General features: G+C 36.1%; 1 protein-coding gene across 3 annotated transcripts in view; it reads right to left on the reverse strand.

Annotated features, from left to right (window-relative positions):
• Nucleotides 1-18,112, reverse strand: part of LOC138692167 (2-acylglycerol O-acyltransferase 1-like) — an 85,544-nt gene that overhangs the window by 61,980 nt on the left and 5,452 nt on the right. Inside the window, exon 1 of one of the 3 annotated variants that reach the window (XM_069815205.1) lies at nucleotides 4,409-4,552. The exons of the other annotated variants lie outside the window; for them this stretch is intronic. The gene's annotated coding sequence lies outside the window, so the exon portion shown is untranslated. Of the gene's footprint in view, nucleotides 1-4,408; nucleotides 4,553-18,112 lie in introns of those variants that run through there. 3 annotated transcript variants of the gene reach the window in all.

Below are 18,112 nucleotides of genomic sequence, written 5' to 3' on the forward strand. Positions count from 1 at the left end.
CATCGTCTGCATCATCGTCCTCCTTATCTTCCTCCTCCCCCTCTTCCTCCTCTTCCAGCTGCAGCTGCTCTACGTCCGCTTCATCATCCTTCCCTCTTGTCACCAGGGTTGCCAGATTGGGCTACAATTAGCCAATTGGGCTACTTGAAATTTGAATTGGCTATTGATTTTTACCATTGGGCTACTTGCGACTTTTTGGGCTACTCAAAAATTTTCGGGGCTATTTTTGGGCTATTTTTTCTGATTTGAAATTGTGGAAAATTAATAGTAATAGGTGTAGTAATAGTATTCCTCTCCGTAAAAAAACCTGTTACAGTGTACTGTACGTCTCGCCTTATTCCACCACCACCTTAACCACGAGAAACGAAATAGGCCTACCTATGCGAAATATATATATTGCACAATGTCACATGATCAAGTCCGTGTAGGGGGATTTTCTCGTTTCACCATGACCAGTGCCAGCAGAAATGCAGTGGCGAAGTGCAGCCTGCAGATAATAATCAGTTGCTTTTTTTTCTTCACTTCAAGCATTAGTATTTTTGTGAATCCCGATGTAGTTTATTACAATAATCTTTAATTAAGAACTAGGATCTGTTGTAAAAGTGATATACAATTTTTAAGTTATATTAGAGAATTAATTTTTGACATTTTTGTACCCTAATTATAATGGAAGTTAATTATTCAATTCTGAGTCATATAGTGAAATAATATTAAGAGAACTGTGTTTGTTATAGATGTGATATACAGTAACATTTTTAAATTGTGATAGTGAATAACTTTTTATACATTTGTTTTGTTTTGTGATTATAGTGAAAATGGAAATATTTATTATTTCGTTCTGTAATTGCTGAAAATGGGAAAGTGGGAGAAGTATACCAAAACGTTTAATAGGCAGTGGTTAAATGATACTTCATTATCAAACAGGCTTCAGGATGTGAAAGACTACAGCAATAAAGCAGATTGTAAAATTATTTATAAAATTCAAATTAGTGCTCATAAAGGAGACTTGAAAAAAAAAACATTCCGATTCAGTTAAACATATATAATCCGCGAAATATAAATCTGTCATTTATATTGGGCTACTTTTTCTGAATGTTGGCCACTTTTTCAGCGAGCTTTCGCTACTTTTAGTTATACCAATATGGCAACCCTGCTTGTCACACGCACATCTTCACTTGTACTGTAAGTATGGAGTTCCTTCAACATTTGTCGCACTTCAGCGGGAAAGGAATTCTTCTTATTTTCTTAAAACGGATAAATACTTGATATGATAGGATCAGGAGTTACAAGAAGATGATTTAAGATATCCTACATTGTTTGAATTCGTGAAAATTTTCTTGAATAATCTTCACAGTACTTTCTAATGCTCTAATGCTCTAATGTCTAGCTTCTTGGACTTCTTGGGCAAACCTATAGGTAACACTGCACATTGTATTTACGTTTGGTGACGTTATCTATTAAAAACTGTAATGCTTTCTCTGGTGTATATGGTCTTGGTAAAGTTGGAGATTTATTATAGGCTATCGTATAATTTGATGCTCTTTTTGGAGTAATTTGTGGTGATTTGTTGTAGAACGTATGTTGCATCTCTTTTCCCTGAACCCCGCAAAGACAATTGAGTAGCTGGAACTAATTCACTTTAAGAACGCTGATCTTTCAGAGACCTTACCCTACATGTTTAATTCTTATTTTCATGCCACTTTCTTCAAACAATTTTTTAGGTCTACCTACTCCTGAAACGGATGGAATTAAATCCTTGGACATTTGGCGAGTTTTTATTTATTGTAGAACTCTTTGGGGAAATTTGATATCCTTTTTTTAAATTGGGGACACATAAATTAAAGTGAAATTTTAATGGCAAGCAGAGTAATTATCTCGTGCCTCTATGTTAAATTTTGTACCAGTGCACTTTATTTGAACCAGGTACCCAGCTTTGAAGCCGTTAGCCCTGTGAATTTACAGTGTATTTAATTCCCCTTTTAAAAGTTTCAGGTTTTACTAAAATATTGACAATAATTTATTAATGGAGAGAAGAAAGAGTCCGGAGTAATCGGCCAGGATGGTGGGAAAAGTAGAGGGAAGGGAGGAGGATGTCCGTGGTCCATTGATTTCACTAACCATTCCGAATCTTTACGCAAAAACCTGTCCTTTTTCCTGGAGCACTGTTTCAAGCTTTTTTCTAAATTACTTCTAAATGTGCGCAAAACTTTTTCGACACACCGTATAATATCCTTGGAACAATGTTGTATTTCTAATTTTGTCGCTACGAAATCAGTGAGAGTTTGAGTAGATCCTTTTTTAGTAGTCAACACCTCGTTTAAGTCCATCCGAGTCACAGTGGACTGGATATGGGGATCTACCTCTGAAATAAAAACGCAAATACAGTATAAGAAAAAGGCAAGCAAATCTTAACTCTTGTAATAGCCTAAACTGTAAGGATTGCTTTATAATCTGATGTAGATTTTAAGGTGACACCTGGTGCAACATCTTTTATATCTCTAATTTAAAATGAAGTAAAGACATAATTCCGCAATATTTTAAAGCTATGTTTAACGCATCCCTGGCAGTAGCGGCCGGTGATCAAAATCCTCGGTGAGGCCAGATGCAACTAGTTTAAGTGCCTCCGATAGGAAATGTTTATGATATTAATTATTATTGTTATTATATTTTTAATATCATTATTACTGTATTATTATTATTATTATTATTATTATTATTATTATTACTATTATTAGTCTATTCTTATTACTATCAATGAAAAAGTAATAATTTCCCTCACCAAATAAGCTATTATGCTCTGAGTTCCAGTGATTGTTTCAGTGTGATGAAGCATCCCATATTATGTGTTGAAATTCCCCTTTCTTTCTTTTCTTTTTATTTCTTTCCTTTGACAGCAACAAACAAGGCCAAGAGAAGTTTATTTTGCACCACATTACCACATAACCATTTATGTTGTCCATACCAGGATGCAATAGAAACTCGCGTTTTAAGATTATGTGTCAGAAAAATTATCAGCGATGTCGTAGGTATCTCGGTAGTCTCTCTCTTTATTTAAAACTTCCTTTCTTTTAGTATTATTTCTTCCCGAAAAAGGACACTCTAACAATGAATTAACTGCACCGCATTATTTCTCTCATTTGTTTCTGTTTATATTTTCCTGAAATACATAACAACATTGGCCCAGATTCACGACTGTACTACGAAGTACGATAGTAGAACACCCTCGCATATGTCATAAACTGAGACATAAGGGGAGAGAATTTCGAGTGGGTTTCTGCCTGCCAAAGAGTTGGAATTTTGTTATTTATGGCCTAGTTAGGAAGACAAGTCACCACTGCTATACCCACCCCACTCTACCCTTGAGGCCGGCCCATGGATGGGAGGAGTAAAACCTGACCAGGCCAGCCGAATTGTGCCTCAGCTACAACGTTTTAAGCATAAACTCAAAGCCCGCGAAAGGACATGAAATGCATTAAGCCAAACCCGGCACGAACGATTCTGGCCTCAGGAACAAATTTTACTGCAAAACAGGTCTATATACATCACAAGTCAGACCCGGCACGAGCGATCCCGGCCTCAGGAACAAATTTTACTGCAAAACAGGTCTATATACATCAAAGTTTTCAAATGCTTCTACAGTGATATATGCTTCATTCAAATAACTAATACATTATATAAAAACACAAAATTTGATTTCAGTTAAGCCAAGCGACTGAGGCCCGGCCTCACTTGCCTCAGTCAATCAGCCGCCACTGATCCCTGGTAATATTTCACGTATACAATTAAAGTATGAATAATGGGAATAGAAAGTACGAACCTTCTGTTAAAACGTCCATCACAGAAAGACACTTTTCTCCACATCAACAACACACAGATCACCCTCACATCACTGCCGCCATAAACCGTCTGGCACTCGCGGCTCGGGTTCTTAACACTTAGCGACTTTAGCAGCCAGCCCTGTTGGCATTTCGCTCGGTATAAATTGATGGCATGCAGGTTTATGAAGATCAGTTTTAGTACTTCGAGACTATATAGTGAGAAAACGTTATTTAAAACATTCAAAAATTCAATATTTTCCTGCTAGATTTGAATTCTGGCCCACTGTGTGTCGGTCCGGAAATCGAACCACGGACCTTCCGAATTCGAGTCCCATGCGGAACGCATGAGCCACCTGGCACACTTACACGGACTTGTTAAACGCGTGAATAACAGATATATGTACAACAAAATATGCAATAACATTTTTTGTTTATGGTGAACATTAATGAAATGAAAACTGCAGAAACATAGTATAATTACCTAACCTGACCTACCTGTTTGTGTTAATATTTCCTTATTAATTATGTTATATTGGCACATATAATATGTACAATAATCAAATTAGAGTTGTTTTCTATAGGCTACTCACCTTCTTTTCAAATTGCAGTAAGAAGCGAGGTCCTGTATTATCGAAGTTGCTGCAGTTACTAAAAGCTTTCCACAACTTCTTACAACAATAATTTACATTCCCCCCCCCCCACTGCAATTGCATTCAGCTCTCTTCCAATTAAAGTGCATTATATCAAAAACCAGTGTAATAGGTTAGGATCTTACTAGCAGCGACCTTCACTTCATTTTTCTTTCTATAAAATAAAAGCATAAACAGGAAAATATAGGAATTGAGGCCACCTCAAGGATTACTAGTCAACAAATGTACTGTATATGTAACTATATGTAATGATTTATATGGAAGACTTCGTCTTTGCCAACCTCGGATAGACGAAGCAGAAATAAAAATTTATTTCATGTCTCTTCCACGAAACGATTATGAATTGGTGTAAACTGAAGAGAAGCAAATGAATTGTGCAGAACCGCTTTCTAATATACCTTTCGTTGTTATAATACATTTCGCCGAAATGAAATTTCGGCTCAAAATCATGAAGTAGATATTGCTGAAAAATATGTAAATATAATAAAACAATGGTGATCATTAATAAAATCATGAAACCTTCACTAGTACAAAGACACACAAGAATAGGCTTGTATAAGACCTTAGCACAGCCAGTATTAAGCTATGGTAGTGAAGCGTGGACTGTGAAGAATAAAGATGTGAGTAGAATAACAGCAAGTGAGATAGGTTCATGAGAGCAACAGCTGGATATACTCGCTGGGATCATTAAAAAATGAGGACATAATGCAAGAACTTCAAATAGAACCCATTATGCAGTTCATCAGCAAATATCAGCTTCAGTGGAAGGATCATCTCGAACGAATGGATCGATGCAGAATTCCAAAAGCACTGTTTCATTATCATCCGCATGGAAAAAGATCTCTAGGTCGTCCTAAGAAGAGATGGACTGAAAATTCTAGTTTGAGACCGTGACAGGCCTAATACTTGTTAGGAAGACAACGACTACCACCACCTACGTCTTAACATGTTCCAAAACGATTCTACTGAACGAGGTGACTCAGATTAGCATTCGGGAGGTCCCGGGTTCAAACCCCGTGACCGGGTTTTTTTCATTGTTTCCCTCAGTCACAAAGACATATACCGGATTGGATATTTGCATGCCATGATTCCTCACCATCTTAATCACCAATATTATAAACATTAAAACAAAATCTAAGTCAGTTGCACGAACACAAGCCATATGCAACACACGACAGTAGAAACAGAAACTCAGCAATAGTCAACGGCCTATTGATATACCCAAAGATCCTACACTCATGATATGACCAATAAATGTTAAAGAGAGTATAAATAAATACATGTAAAAATAAAAAAAAAATCTGTTGCTTTATAATATTGCATTTACGCATATAATAGACTCACGTTTTCCTAATTTTTGCAACAAAAATCTAGTATGTTATGCAAGAAAAACATTTTACTCGACAATATTTCACATTTATTATTACAATTAGAAAACCACAAAAAATACATATTAAATATAGTAGAAACAGAAACACATTAAATACATTAAAATGTATTATGTACATCAAACAAGAATGAACATGTCAAATATTTAAGCAAAACAGAAATATAAATTAAAGAATTTACCCCCGTATGAGCAAACGCTCGTGGTCGGGAATTCAAAGCCGCACTGGAAATAAGCAGAAAGAAGAAGAAGAAGAAGAAGAAGAAGAAATAAACAATTAATATAAGCAATAAAAAGCACAGATTACAAAAACAAGAGTCTATATGATAAAGACAATCATAATTGAAAAGTTTATAACCAGTATTCACAAATATATAAGAATAATATTAAGCAATTAATTATCTAACCCTACGTTAGGTTTCATTAATAATACTTTTACGTGAATATTGCAGGTTATTTTAGGCGACTTATATGACAGCGTTCAGAATAAACTGCGAACGGAATTAAATGATTTAAAAAACTGTTGGTCCTCCAACAGGTAAGATGGATGCGTAACAGTAACAGGCCACTACGTGACAGGTGACCAATTAACTTCTGTTCTTTGGACTTATCTATCATCAAGGGAAGTCATACAGCCGACAAAATTGCTGATTGAATTCAAGTCATTAATTCATGGGGACTAAACAACAGAATTTCTGCCACTGTCACGGACAATGCCCCAAATATGGTTGCTGCCGTTAAAAAAAATTAAATTTTTGCCATCTAGGCTGTGGTACGCACATCTTGAACCTTACCGTAAAAGTAGGAATTTATAAGACCCCAGATATGAGTGAATTTCTCTCTCACTTTTCGGCAATTGTCACTTTTTTCAAATAAGTAAATTTAACTGTTCAAAACACTTTTGAACTCTTTTAAAAAGCGTGTTTACTTTGATTTATATATAAAAGTTCTAATAAGTAATTTCGTGGTTTGGTGTGTAGACAGAGTAACATTGTGGATGAAAAACTGAAAACACAGAAGAATTTCAGCAAAAAAGGACCCTCTAAGATTGATCCAGCATATTATGCTATTGTTCCAAAGGTCCACAGTCTAGAAAAAATTGAAATTTCTATAAAACGTAACTTTCGAGGCAATAAAAAACATACATAATTTACATGGAATATTTAAAAGGCAACTTGAATTATATTTTAATGTTTAATTAAAATATTGAGTTTCATTCTGAAACTAAAGAAACGTGTGGTAATAATATAATTACGATTATCCTTAAGTTGATATCAGCTTATATTTTTTATTACAGAGGAAGAGTGACGCGTTTTAGAAGAGACAGTTCAAATACTGGCACCCTTTAACACAATGATCACAATCCTGTCTGGTGAAGAATCTGAATAAATTATTTTAGACAGTAAACTTAATCCATTGATACCACACATTTCTTTTGTTCCATTCTGAAACTCCCTTAATATATTTTACGTTAAACTAAACCGATTAGAATAATAATTGACAAAAACTGTTTGTGAATAAACGAGTGTTTCCAGGAAAATTATAAATGTTTACATTAGCTACTGAAAAGCTTTACTTCTGCGTTAGTTTTCAGTTAATTGTAATGTTATTAATTTGATCATTGACTTAAAATAATACGCTTTTCCACATATACTATGAATTTCTAAACTAGAAAAAAAATCTGTCAGCTAACTTAGCACTTCAAGCAAAACAAGAAAAAAAAAGAAGAGAGAGAGAGAGGGAGCGAGGTAAATAAAAAGAGAAAATAAACAACAAAAAATTACAAATTACATAAAAGATACGCGGACGTCAGCGGACTCGAATCACTCACTACCTGATCCGATTAAAGGAATGCTTAGCGGAAAATGTATGTCTGCGCCGCAGCACATATGCAACCCGCGCTGCATCAATCGGAGGTAACCGGAGGTCTCCGATTGAAAGCGCACAAACAACCGCTCCGGAGAAAAACATAATCATAAGCAGCACTAGATCTCAATATGAATACGTTTAACTGGGAATTGCTCGAAACATTTCTCCCCTAATACAGGCTATTTGCAGCAGGAAGAAAAGGCAGCGCACGCAATCGTACAGTTCAAGACCAGTGAAAAGTAAAACGCTAATCATTGCTGATTGTGTGCAATGTTGAGAATGATTTGCTACTTTTTAACGACTGCCGACATGTCACTATTGTATTGTAACTCTACTTTGTAACAGATTCTACTAAATTTCTGTATTTGACTATTGTTTTCATTTCAGATATCGCAGATTTCAGTAGGTGTTATATTAACCTTTCGTTATATCAGTATATAGTGTGCTATATAGACTATTCAGTGAACTGTTCACTCGTTCAAAAGGTGTTCAGGTGTTCAGTAGGTGTTATATTAACCTTTCGTTATGTCATATATAGACTGTTCAGTGAACTGTTCACTCGTTCAAAAGGTGTTCAGGTGTTCAGTAGGTGTTATATTAACCTTTCGTTATATCAGTATATAGTGTGCTATATAGACTGTTCACTGAACTGTTCACTCGTTCAAAAGGTGTTCAGGTGTTCAGTAGGTGTTATATTAACCTTTCGTTATATCAGTATATAGTGTGCTATATAGACTGTTCAGTGAACTGTTCACTTGTTCAAAAGGTGTTCAGGTGTTCAGTAGGTGTTATATTAACCTTTCGTTATGTCAGTATATAGTGTGCTATATATACTGTTCAGTGAACTGTTCACTCGTTCAAAAGGTGTTCAGGTGTTCAGTAGGTGTTATATTAACCTTTCGTTATATCAGTATATAGTGTGCTATATAGACTGTTCAGTGAACTGTTCACTCTTTCAAAAACTTGAACTCAATCATATGCAAAGCATCCAACATTTCTATTTTTAATGAAGATTTTTTTAATTAAATGGAATCATGCCCATCTGACCGTAAAAGAAGCCAGCCCGGGGTTCAAATCCTGGTTGAGACAAGTTATCTGTTTGTTTTTTTTTTTTTTTCGGTGGTTTTCCTCAACTAATTGAAGCAAAACTGCTGAGTAATTTTCGACGTAGTTCGCCATCATTTCTTCACATGTCATTATTATTATCACAGCCCGGGTTAAGTTCACGGCATAACGTGCTATATACGTATACAAGAGCACGACCATTGGAAGACAAATATTCTCAGAACAGATGTGGTAAACAAAATGCCCTCAGGCTGCGGTGTAAGCCGGTTCCTTCCTTCTTCTTCCATTATGCGGAATCGAAGAGGAAGAGGGAAGATTGGAAGAATGCTGAGTTCGCAGTGAAGAACCTGCACTTGGGTAAAAAATTATAATGAATTAATCCTGTAATTTCCCCCCTCCCTAAATATTACAGGGAAAAATTTGGATGCTTGGGTGCTACATTTCTTTATCAAGCTACAGCCGTCCGGCTACCAGTTACGGGTCCTTAAATCCTCCTACGTTTAGCCGGTTCCAGCTAAGGTTGGCAACGCTACTTTCGTTCCTTGCCAATGATCTCAACATTATGAGCTCAATGTTCCTTGCTTATGAGAAAGTACCCTTAAGCTCGTTTATAATGTTGAGATCACTGGAAAGTACTGGAGCCTACTGCCATCTGTGAAGAAATCTGCGAACTATATTGATTGGAAAATTTAAAATGTTACAATTGCACCCTTTTACTATTGACCCCAGAGTCACTCTCTTTCTCTCTCCCCGCTCCCCCTCTCCTTCACTAGATATAAAAAATACCCTGATTTTAGATTCGTTAATACTGTATGTAGCCTATACTTAATAGATTGTAAGGTTATACGTTCAAATATTTTTTGACATTTGGTTAATAAAAATGCTTGTGAAACGACACACCATTTACTTTCTCCCTTGCTTTAATACAGTGGTCCCGCGGATATCTGAGAGTCTATTTTACCTATCCAGGAGGTCCGTGACTCTATTCTCAAGGAAACGATTCTGTTACTGTTTTTAATATTCTGAAGCGTTTAATAATAGCTCTGTAAGTTAAATATATTTGTTTAATGCGCGCCTTTGCTGGTAGTCCTACTGTAACAGCAGTTTGTAAGACGTGTCTGAGAAACCACAAGTGCGTTGAGACTGTCGAAGTGATATTTCTGAGCTACGTGATGGAAAAGTTTTCAAATAATTGAAAATTTCTATGAATCAAGTAAACCTTAAGAAATTTTGAGTGTTTGTGTACGATAGACTACTGAGCAAATGTTTTCTTACACTTAGCAATACCAGTACTATCCTTCAAGATAAGACTAATAAGACTACTGTATGTATATTTCCGTTGAAAATGACATTGAGGGAGTGATTAAAAAGTTGTAGTTATCGGCAAGCCGAGTTGAAGGTGGTAGCCTAACTAATATTCCAACACTGAATACATACTGGACTACAATGACAAAGAATTGTGACTAGATTCATAGATTGCTTCCCTGCATGAAATACTTAAAACTTGTTATTAAGATACGATTATTATAAGAAGTTATGTGAAAATGAGTGTAATACCTAGTCTTTTCTGCTCCACATACTTTTGTGAAAAAAATATTTTTTTCCATGTTGAATCTTTCGTACACTACTTTTAACACTTGAATATAAATAATTGATTAAATGGCGATCTTACTCGTGTTAATTATGTAAGCATGTGCGGCTTACAGCTGTTATGTTATGCTTACATAATTAACACGAGTAAGATCGCCCTTTAATCAATTATTTATATTTTTTCGTTTTGTTATACGAAGAACAATCATACAAATCGTGTAGGTGTTGATCCAGACTTCAGATAAAAGTAGAAAACACTAAACCGGATTTAGAAGGAATTAGAAGGGGGAAAAAAATGGACATGATTTCTCGCATTACATTTGGGTTGAGCAACTGTACGACATGTTATGTTTTATTCATGTACGTATAATAGAAGCTAGTAAAATTAAATTTATTGTATCTATTCTGTTTAACAGTCGTTTTCTTTGTCATTTTATGATCTGCATCTTACTGATTAAGGTTGTTGTTATTTAGTCAACTGTCCGAAGACAGGTCTGAACCTCACAAGTGATACCAAGAAGGCACCTCTTATGAGGCAACTAGGTCAGGAGATAATGGGTTAGGGTGGCTAGTTCCTTTCCCCCTTCCATTGCATACATCACTGACCAGCTACATATTACACTAATCAGACTTCATATGTATGCAAACAATAAATTATTGTTCTTCCTCTAACACATCGCCAAGTGAGATGCATTGCCTGATAATAAATGTACATATTATAATCTCAATCACAGGCTGATTAAGGTCTACCACACATTTTCTCCAACTAAATTGTTTTGCACAGCAATGAATAACTACCATATAGTTATAAAAAATCAATAGTAAGAGGTCCATGACTTAGTTATTAAAAATAGGGGCTTCGCAGTACTCCGCTAATTGGAAACCACTGTTCTAATAATACAGAGAGTGGCGAAAAAATGTATACACACTTTGACAGGAAATATTATTTAATATATTTCAAAGTTGGACCGGAAAACAACAGTAATGTGTAGTATGATGTCCTGTAAACAGATGAGACTCACATACGTTATGCTGGCGTTGCTGCGGCACAGGTCAATCAACAACAGCAACAAAATGGAGCAAAGATTATCGTTTGAACAGCGGAAAGTAATTTTGAAGTGGTATTGGAGAACCGAGAATGTTGTTGAAATTCAACGGCAATGGACACGTGAGTTCAGAACAGAACCACTAGCGCGATTAACAATTGCACACATTCGTGACAAATTTGAGACTCATGGTACCGTATACGATGTTTACAAGGGCAGATCTAGGAGACCTCGCACATCAACAAGCACCGCGTCCTCGGCTATGGTTTTGGGGCGTTTTGAGCACTCACCGCAGAAATCTACAAAGTAATGTGCACGTGAGATTGGAATTAGCAGAACCAGCGTAAGTCGTATTATTAAAACAGCAAAGTTGAAAGTTGAATGCAGTACTGAGAGTGGTTTCGGAACATGGTGCAAGAGGATGAGGCCTTCGTAGGGAAAGTTGTTTGGTCCGATGAGGCACAATTTAAGTTGAACGGAACTGTTAACTGGCATAACTGTGTTCTACTGATGTGCAAACAATCCACAAGTTTTTGTGGAAAAGGCTGTTAATTTACCTGGAATTAATGTTTGGTGTGGGTTGTCATCTAGGGGTCTAATTGAACCATTCTTTTTTTATGGAACAGTAACTGGCCAAGTGTACCTGAACATGTTACGCACATCCGTCTTACCCGCCATTCGTACACTCTATGGAAATGAGGAATTTTACTTCCAACAGGATGGTGCACCACCACATTACCACTGAGATGTACGTGCGTACCTTGCTGACAATCTTCCAGGGCACTGGATAGAACGAAGAGGTCCGATTGAGTTTCCACCGCGTTCTCCGGATCTAACTCCGTTGTACTTTTACCTATGGGAGACTCTTAAGAATGTTGTATACCGTAGAAAACGAGCTACACTGGCAGCACTTCGGGAAGAAATTGAAACGGCATGTGCTGCAATCGCTGAGGACACTTTCGCAAACGTTGCTCGAACAGTAGTTCAACGTACTCAGAAGTGTGTCGACGCCCATGGTGGGCATTTTGAGCAACTGTTGTAACTGTAACAGTCTAAGAAGATTAGTGCTCATCATTTTCTGTTTGTGTTAATTCAGCTTTGTTATGTTAACATACTTTTTCGACGCCCATGGTGGGCATTTTGAGTAACTGTTGTAACTGTAAAAGTCTAAAATGATTAGTGCTCATCATTTTCTGTGTGTGTGTGAATTCAGCTTTGTTATGTTAACATAGTTTTTTCTTTGCTTTAAGTGTGTATAGCTACATTTTTTGGCACTCTGTAGTTTTTCCATATGTCACGTATTTTATCTGATGTTCTATTAACGATAGTGTAATATAAAACTCCTGTCGGTATAGACTACACGCCTATCTTTCGATCGCATGTACTTCAGCATAAGCATTCTGTCATCCAAAGGCTATCTACCACACACCAGAGAGATGGCGGTGGCGGGCACGGTGGCGGTCAAGTCTTCTCATATCAGCTCGGTGGCGGTAGTAGTGATCAGTTGAAGAAAACTTCGCAAACGATGCATCGATTATCTCATTTGGAATCCAGAATCACCGCCTCAGCCCAACAAATTTCTAAGGCAGGGACACATTTTCCTCTTGATAAGAATACCCACTCTTCCCCACATTGCCCTGAAGGTCGATCGGGTAATAATTTATTGGAATCGTCTTACATCCAATTGGCTAATTTCTTGAACTGAGACAACTCATTCTGCCTATGGTTTTCCGTGAGCGCTATGACAAATACCGAGATAAGCCCTAAAAGAAATGGATCACAGACCTACATCTCCTCTCACTTAAATTTTGTCATTTTCCAAATTAAAGTCTTCTGAAAATCAGAGCCTTGTTTTCGCGTGTTGTTTTCGGCACTCCAGGGCGAGCTCACTCGAGTATTACTCGCACACCGCAAGGGCGCGGATCTCTTCTCTGCGAGGAACTGCGGTGTCCCCTCGCCCCGCTCGCTGTCCAGGCTTTTTCGGCGATCCTGCTCTGTTGCTATTCCGTCATGCTTTCGATATCCCCCTCACGTGGTAACTATTAGGTTACGTTCATTTTCGGCTCTCTCCTTTCAAAATTCCCTAATGTTACTTCAAATAGGACAACGAAAATCGGAGTGAGACAAGTGGCCAACAGACTTGGAGCTCACATACATTCTTCCTCTCAGCCCCAATTTCCCTTGCGAAAACGCTTTTTGCTTATCTTTTAAATATTCCTCCTCCTATTTCCCTTTCATTCGTTCGTTCGTTCGTTCGTTCACACAGAACGCTGCATTGCTGTTTTAGTTCGATTTCAAGGTTACTTTGTACCGGTACAAAGTTTGCATGATAACATTGTTTCTAGTATAAGAATTTAGACTGTATTATAAATAAACATAATTAATTAGTTTATTAAATAACGTGAGACAATTATAACAGAAAATGAATATAGCCTACAATATAGCTCCTAAGTCTACTACAGATACACTTTACGTGCATATTGAAGAATCGATTTTTTTTACTACTTCCCATGTTTCTTTAGAAGAAGTTCGTCAATTTCAACAAAATCAGGAAGCCAGCTCTGCCGATGCTGAAAAGAGAAGTGAAGACACCATAGAGGTTGATGTTTACAACGCTTAACAGATAGTAAAATCACAGTCTAGTATTACAGTCAGTAAAATCACAGTCTAGTATTACAGTCACGAAGCTCAATATTTAATAAATATGCATCCATAGATAGTTGCTAACCACCAGGGTCGCTACTATCGCCTCATCACTCTTTTGAAAAAATTAACACCTTCCTTTCACTATTGAAATATAAAATACATAAGGGTTATATATTATTTTCATAAAGCATATATTATATTTTATAAACTCACCTTCCTAGATCTTTCGGAAGAAGGATAAGCTTAACACGGGCATCTTTTTCTTACAATTTATAGTAACTACAAACGTCTCCTTGTCCCATATTACTATTCAAATTATTGTTTTTTAGCCATTTACAGTTATTACAACCGATAACGAACATTTCACAGTTTACATAACTTTTCATAACAATGCGAAATACGGCACAGCCAATGCCTTTTCGATCTAGACCAGGCAGTAATGTATGTTCGGGTTTTCTATTTCAGTGTATGGAGCTCAGTGAAATATTATATAACTTTATTGCATATCATTGCTAAGTTTTATGGTTTCATTTAGTGTAATGTGCTCATAAGTTCCGTTTACTTCTAGTTGCATAATGTTGCAGAAATAATTACAAAACTGTGTTATTTTAATATGAAGAGGATTCTACATGTTAATGTAATCTGTTCGCATAAAGATTTTAAGTTTAGAATGGAAGCTGTTTTGAGGTTTAATAAAAAAGAATTTATATTGTGATTTTAATTTATCACATCCAAACTTCCAGAACGGCCCCGAGGTTCACTCAGCCTCCTATAAAATTGAGTACCGGGTCTTTCCCGGGGGTAAAAGGCGGTCAGAGCGTGGTGCCGATCACACCACCTCATTCTAGTGCCGAGGTCATGGAAAGCATGGGGCTCTACCTCCATGCCCCCCAAGTGCCTTCATGGCATGTTACGGGGATACCTTTTTTTTTACATATATCTTCCTTAATTATAGATAGAAAATTTACCATACCATTCCTATGAAATTAGTGTACGTAGGATTGTGTTACTTCGTCTCTTAGGTAGTAGATAAATACAATAATTCAATACTCAACTGTAGTATTCAAATACAGACAAATTGAATGTACGGGGTATCATACATGACATTATGCTTAATTATAATGTATAAATGCGAATATTGAAGTACTGGTACAGTAAACATAACTTATAATTTCAACATATCTAAATATCCGTGCGGTGCAACTGAAAATTATTGAATTGTGCATAAATGAATGTACAAGAATGTCGCAATAGTTAATCGAAATAAAGGCAGGTAGCCCTATTACACATACGAAAGTAATTTTCACACCAAAAATAATATTACACCTTAACTCGCAAGTGAATTATGTCTGAAGTGTCTCATAATCATTTTTTTTTTTATTTTATTAATGCAATTACACTACATTTTAGAGAAATATATGTTACTCTTTATGCATTCCAACTAATTTATATTATTGAAACGCTACCCTTCATGATCAGATTAAGCGAGTCACATGGTCTGCCTTACTGCCTGTATTAGATGACGATGGCAGTGGCACAGTCTATTGTTCCTAGTACTCACAGCGCTCCAAGCGGCTAGCAACTATCGCGAGAAATGCAAAAAACCGTCCCAAGCTTCGTGACTGTATATGTTAGACTGTGGTAAAATGAACAACCAACTTCCAGAAATATGAAAAGTTTTGGAGCAAGAGGGAATTTAAAGATAACTTGTGCTTCAGTGCGAATTAACAGATCTTGAACAAATACAATGCCTCATCAAGCATTGCTTTCAGGGATAAACCTAATTGAGATAATCAGAAATAAACAAATGGAGTTGATGTTACTAATCCATAACGTCATGCTGACTCCTTTTGATACTGTTAAAGAGCATTTTTTCTATGGATGACTTTGTAATAGTATCACATAAAGAATCACGGCCTACAGTCAATGGCATTGAATTGCATGGTCCCATCTCCAGATACAAAGTCAGTTGTAAGGTGATGAAAGAAAAACATTGAATGTGGCCTGATCAGTTTGAAGTAATAAAGAAAAGTAATAAATTGGTAAGTAAAAGACGAATGTATGAACTGAAGAACAGTAATATTATGTTGAGACTATGAAGAGTCTGATTAACGAATTAAAAATGACTTATATCAAAACGTATAATTATGTAGGTAACAAACACAAAATTGTGTTCATATTTCCTGTTCTAGTACTAGTATGATTTATTGCTACAGTAAATGTTCTACATTTTGAATAAACTCTTTTTTGTGACTTCATATGAAATGAAATTTCATGTATTTTCTTATTGTATAGTGAAGAGTTATCGTTATTTTGAAGGAGAATATAGAGAACTGAATTTAACATTCAATGTTGACGGAGGTTAAAATACCCTTAGGCGAATGACGTATTCTCCCAGCATTAGCACGAGAAACCGGTCAGCAGTGCGCTATTTTCTCAGTAGAACGTAGAACCTCTGGAGTTGGTTGGAAGCAACAGTAGTACCGGTAGTGAGTGAAATATTCTTGATCTGCCAGCAATTCTACGAGCTGATGCCGAACCTACATTTAAGTTTAATAATAAAGAATGTTTAAAAGTGACTACATTGTACAGGGACATAATTTTATTTTTACTTCAATTTTTATTGTACCTGAGTTTTTGAATGTACTTCTCTCCCACCCATTCTACTAGTGAACTTCCAACCATCTCCATACAGAACCAAGGCCGCTTATGCAGTCAAATTCGCCTTATGGTCACAGTATAGCCTACAGTACTGAGTTAGTGAGTATAGCACTTTCCAGAAATATGTTCGCGTTTTCCAGTGATGAAAGAGCTTTCAATATTGAATCATAATTTCGCACAGGTACTGCCGTCCGTTTGCCTACGTCGCATCCCGGTTTCCCCCACCCGCTTCTGCTCGCTCCTCTGTAAAGGCTAGTGACTGGGCTGTCTTAACTCTTTTCTGAAAACATTAATTCCTGTTAGGAATTGGACATGTACGTAATATTATACCCATACAATTGTTTAAAATAACTTAAATAAAAGGGCCTCGTTAAGTAATTAACTGTCACGTGATTTTCCCCTTTATACGATCCTGCGATATAACCACTTGGACGGACAGTAGATAGCATGTCTGAGTAATTTTATCTTTCCGGATCGGGCAGAAGTGAAGATTGAATTCACAGTACGTAAGGTAGGACTACTATTTTATAGAGTAGGTACAGAATTATTTCAACATGAGTTACTAGTACGAAGGACGAAACTGATATTTGGAATTATATGCAATAATCTATAGTGCGATAATATACACAAAAGGACTGAAGTCTATATCGAAATGAACGGCCACCATTTTCAAAAATGTATTTAAATATCCATATTATGATTATTTTTCAATTTAAACTCATTCTCTAAATTGTACGCTAATGTGCTGTAGACAGTATAATATACACTGCATAATGAATACGTTCGCATGGATAACTCAGTTCGTGAGTAAAAACACTTATTGTTAATACTGTACTGCATTTTGATTAAACAAATACCTTATGAAAATTATCAAACTCAAAATTGCGATATTTCCTAGTTTACGTAAACGGATGAACTACTTTTCTTCCCTCCTATACCTAGTCAAGTGATTTGTTTGTATTTTACGCAAGTATCATCGAATTCCAGTCGTGGAAGGGGGTAGCAAACGGTGTTTCCGATGCTCAAACCCTTAAACCAAAGGTATAGCCAGGTTAATATTAAAAATGTTAGTAAAAATAAAATGATGTCCCTGTATATCATTTGTAGATATACTTTTTCCTCTCTGAGAATTAAAGTTGAACGGCATTAATGTCTTACGTTATAACAGATGTTGTTATTATTATTATTATTATTATTATTATTATTATTATTATTATTATTATTATTATTATTATTATTATAGCTAACGATGCAATGAATTCATTGTGATTATTAAGGCTAACAAATATTTATTTTCTTCTTTATCTTTTTGCGTTTTACTATGGTGTGATTCTGTGGACAGAAATGAATTCAGTTAAGAGTTTGTTAATTAATTCATTC

The sequence above is a fragment of the Periplaneta americana genome, chromosome 16 (assembly GCF_040183065.1).
Source record: "Periplaneta americana isolate PAMFEO1 chromosome 16, P.americana_PAMFEO1_priV1, whole genome shotgun sequence".
In the NCBI taxonomy this organism is placed as follows: Eukaryota; Metazoa; Arthropoda; class Insecta; order Blattodea; family Blattidae; genus Periplaneta; species Periplaneta americana.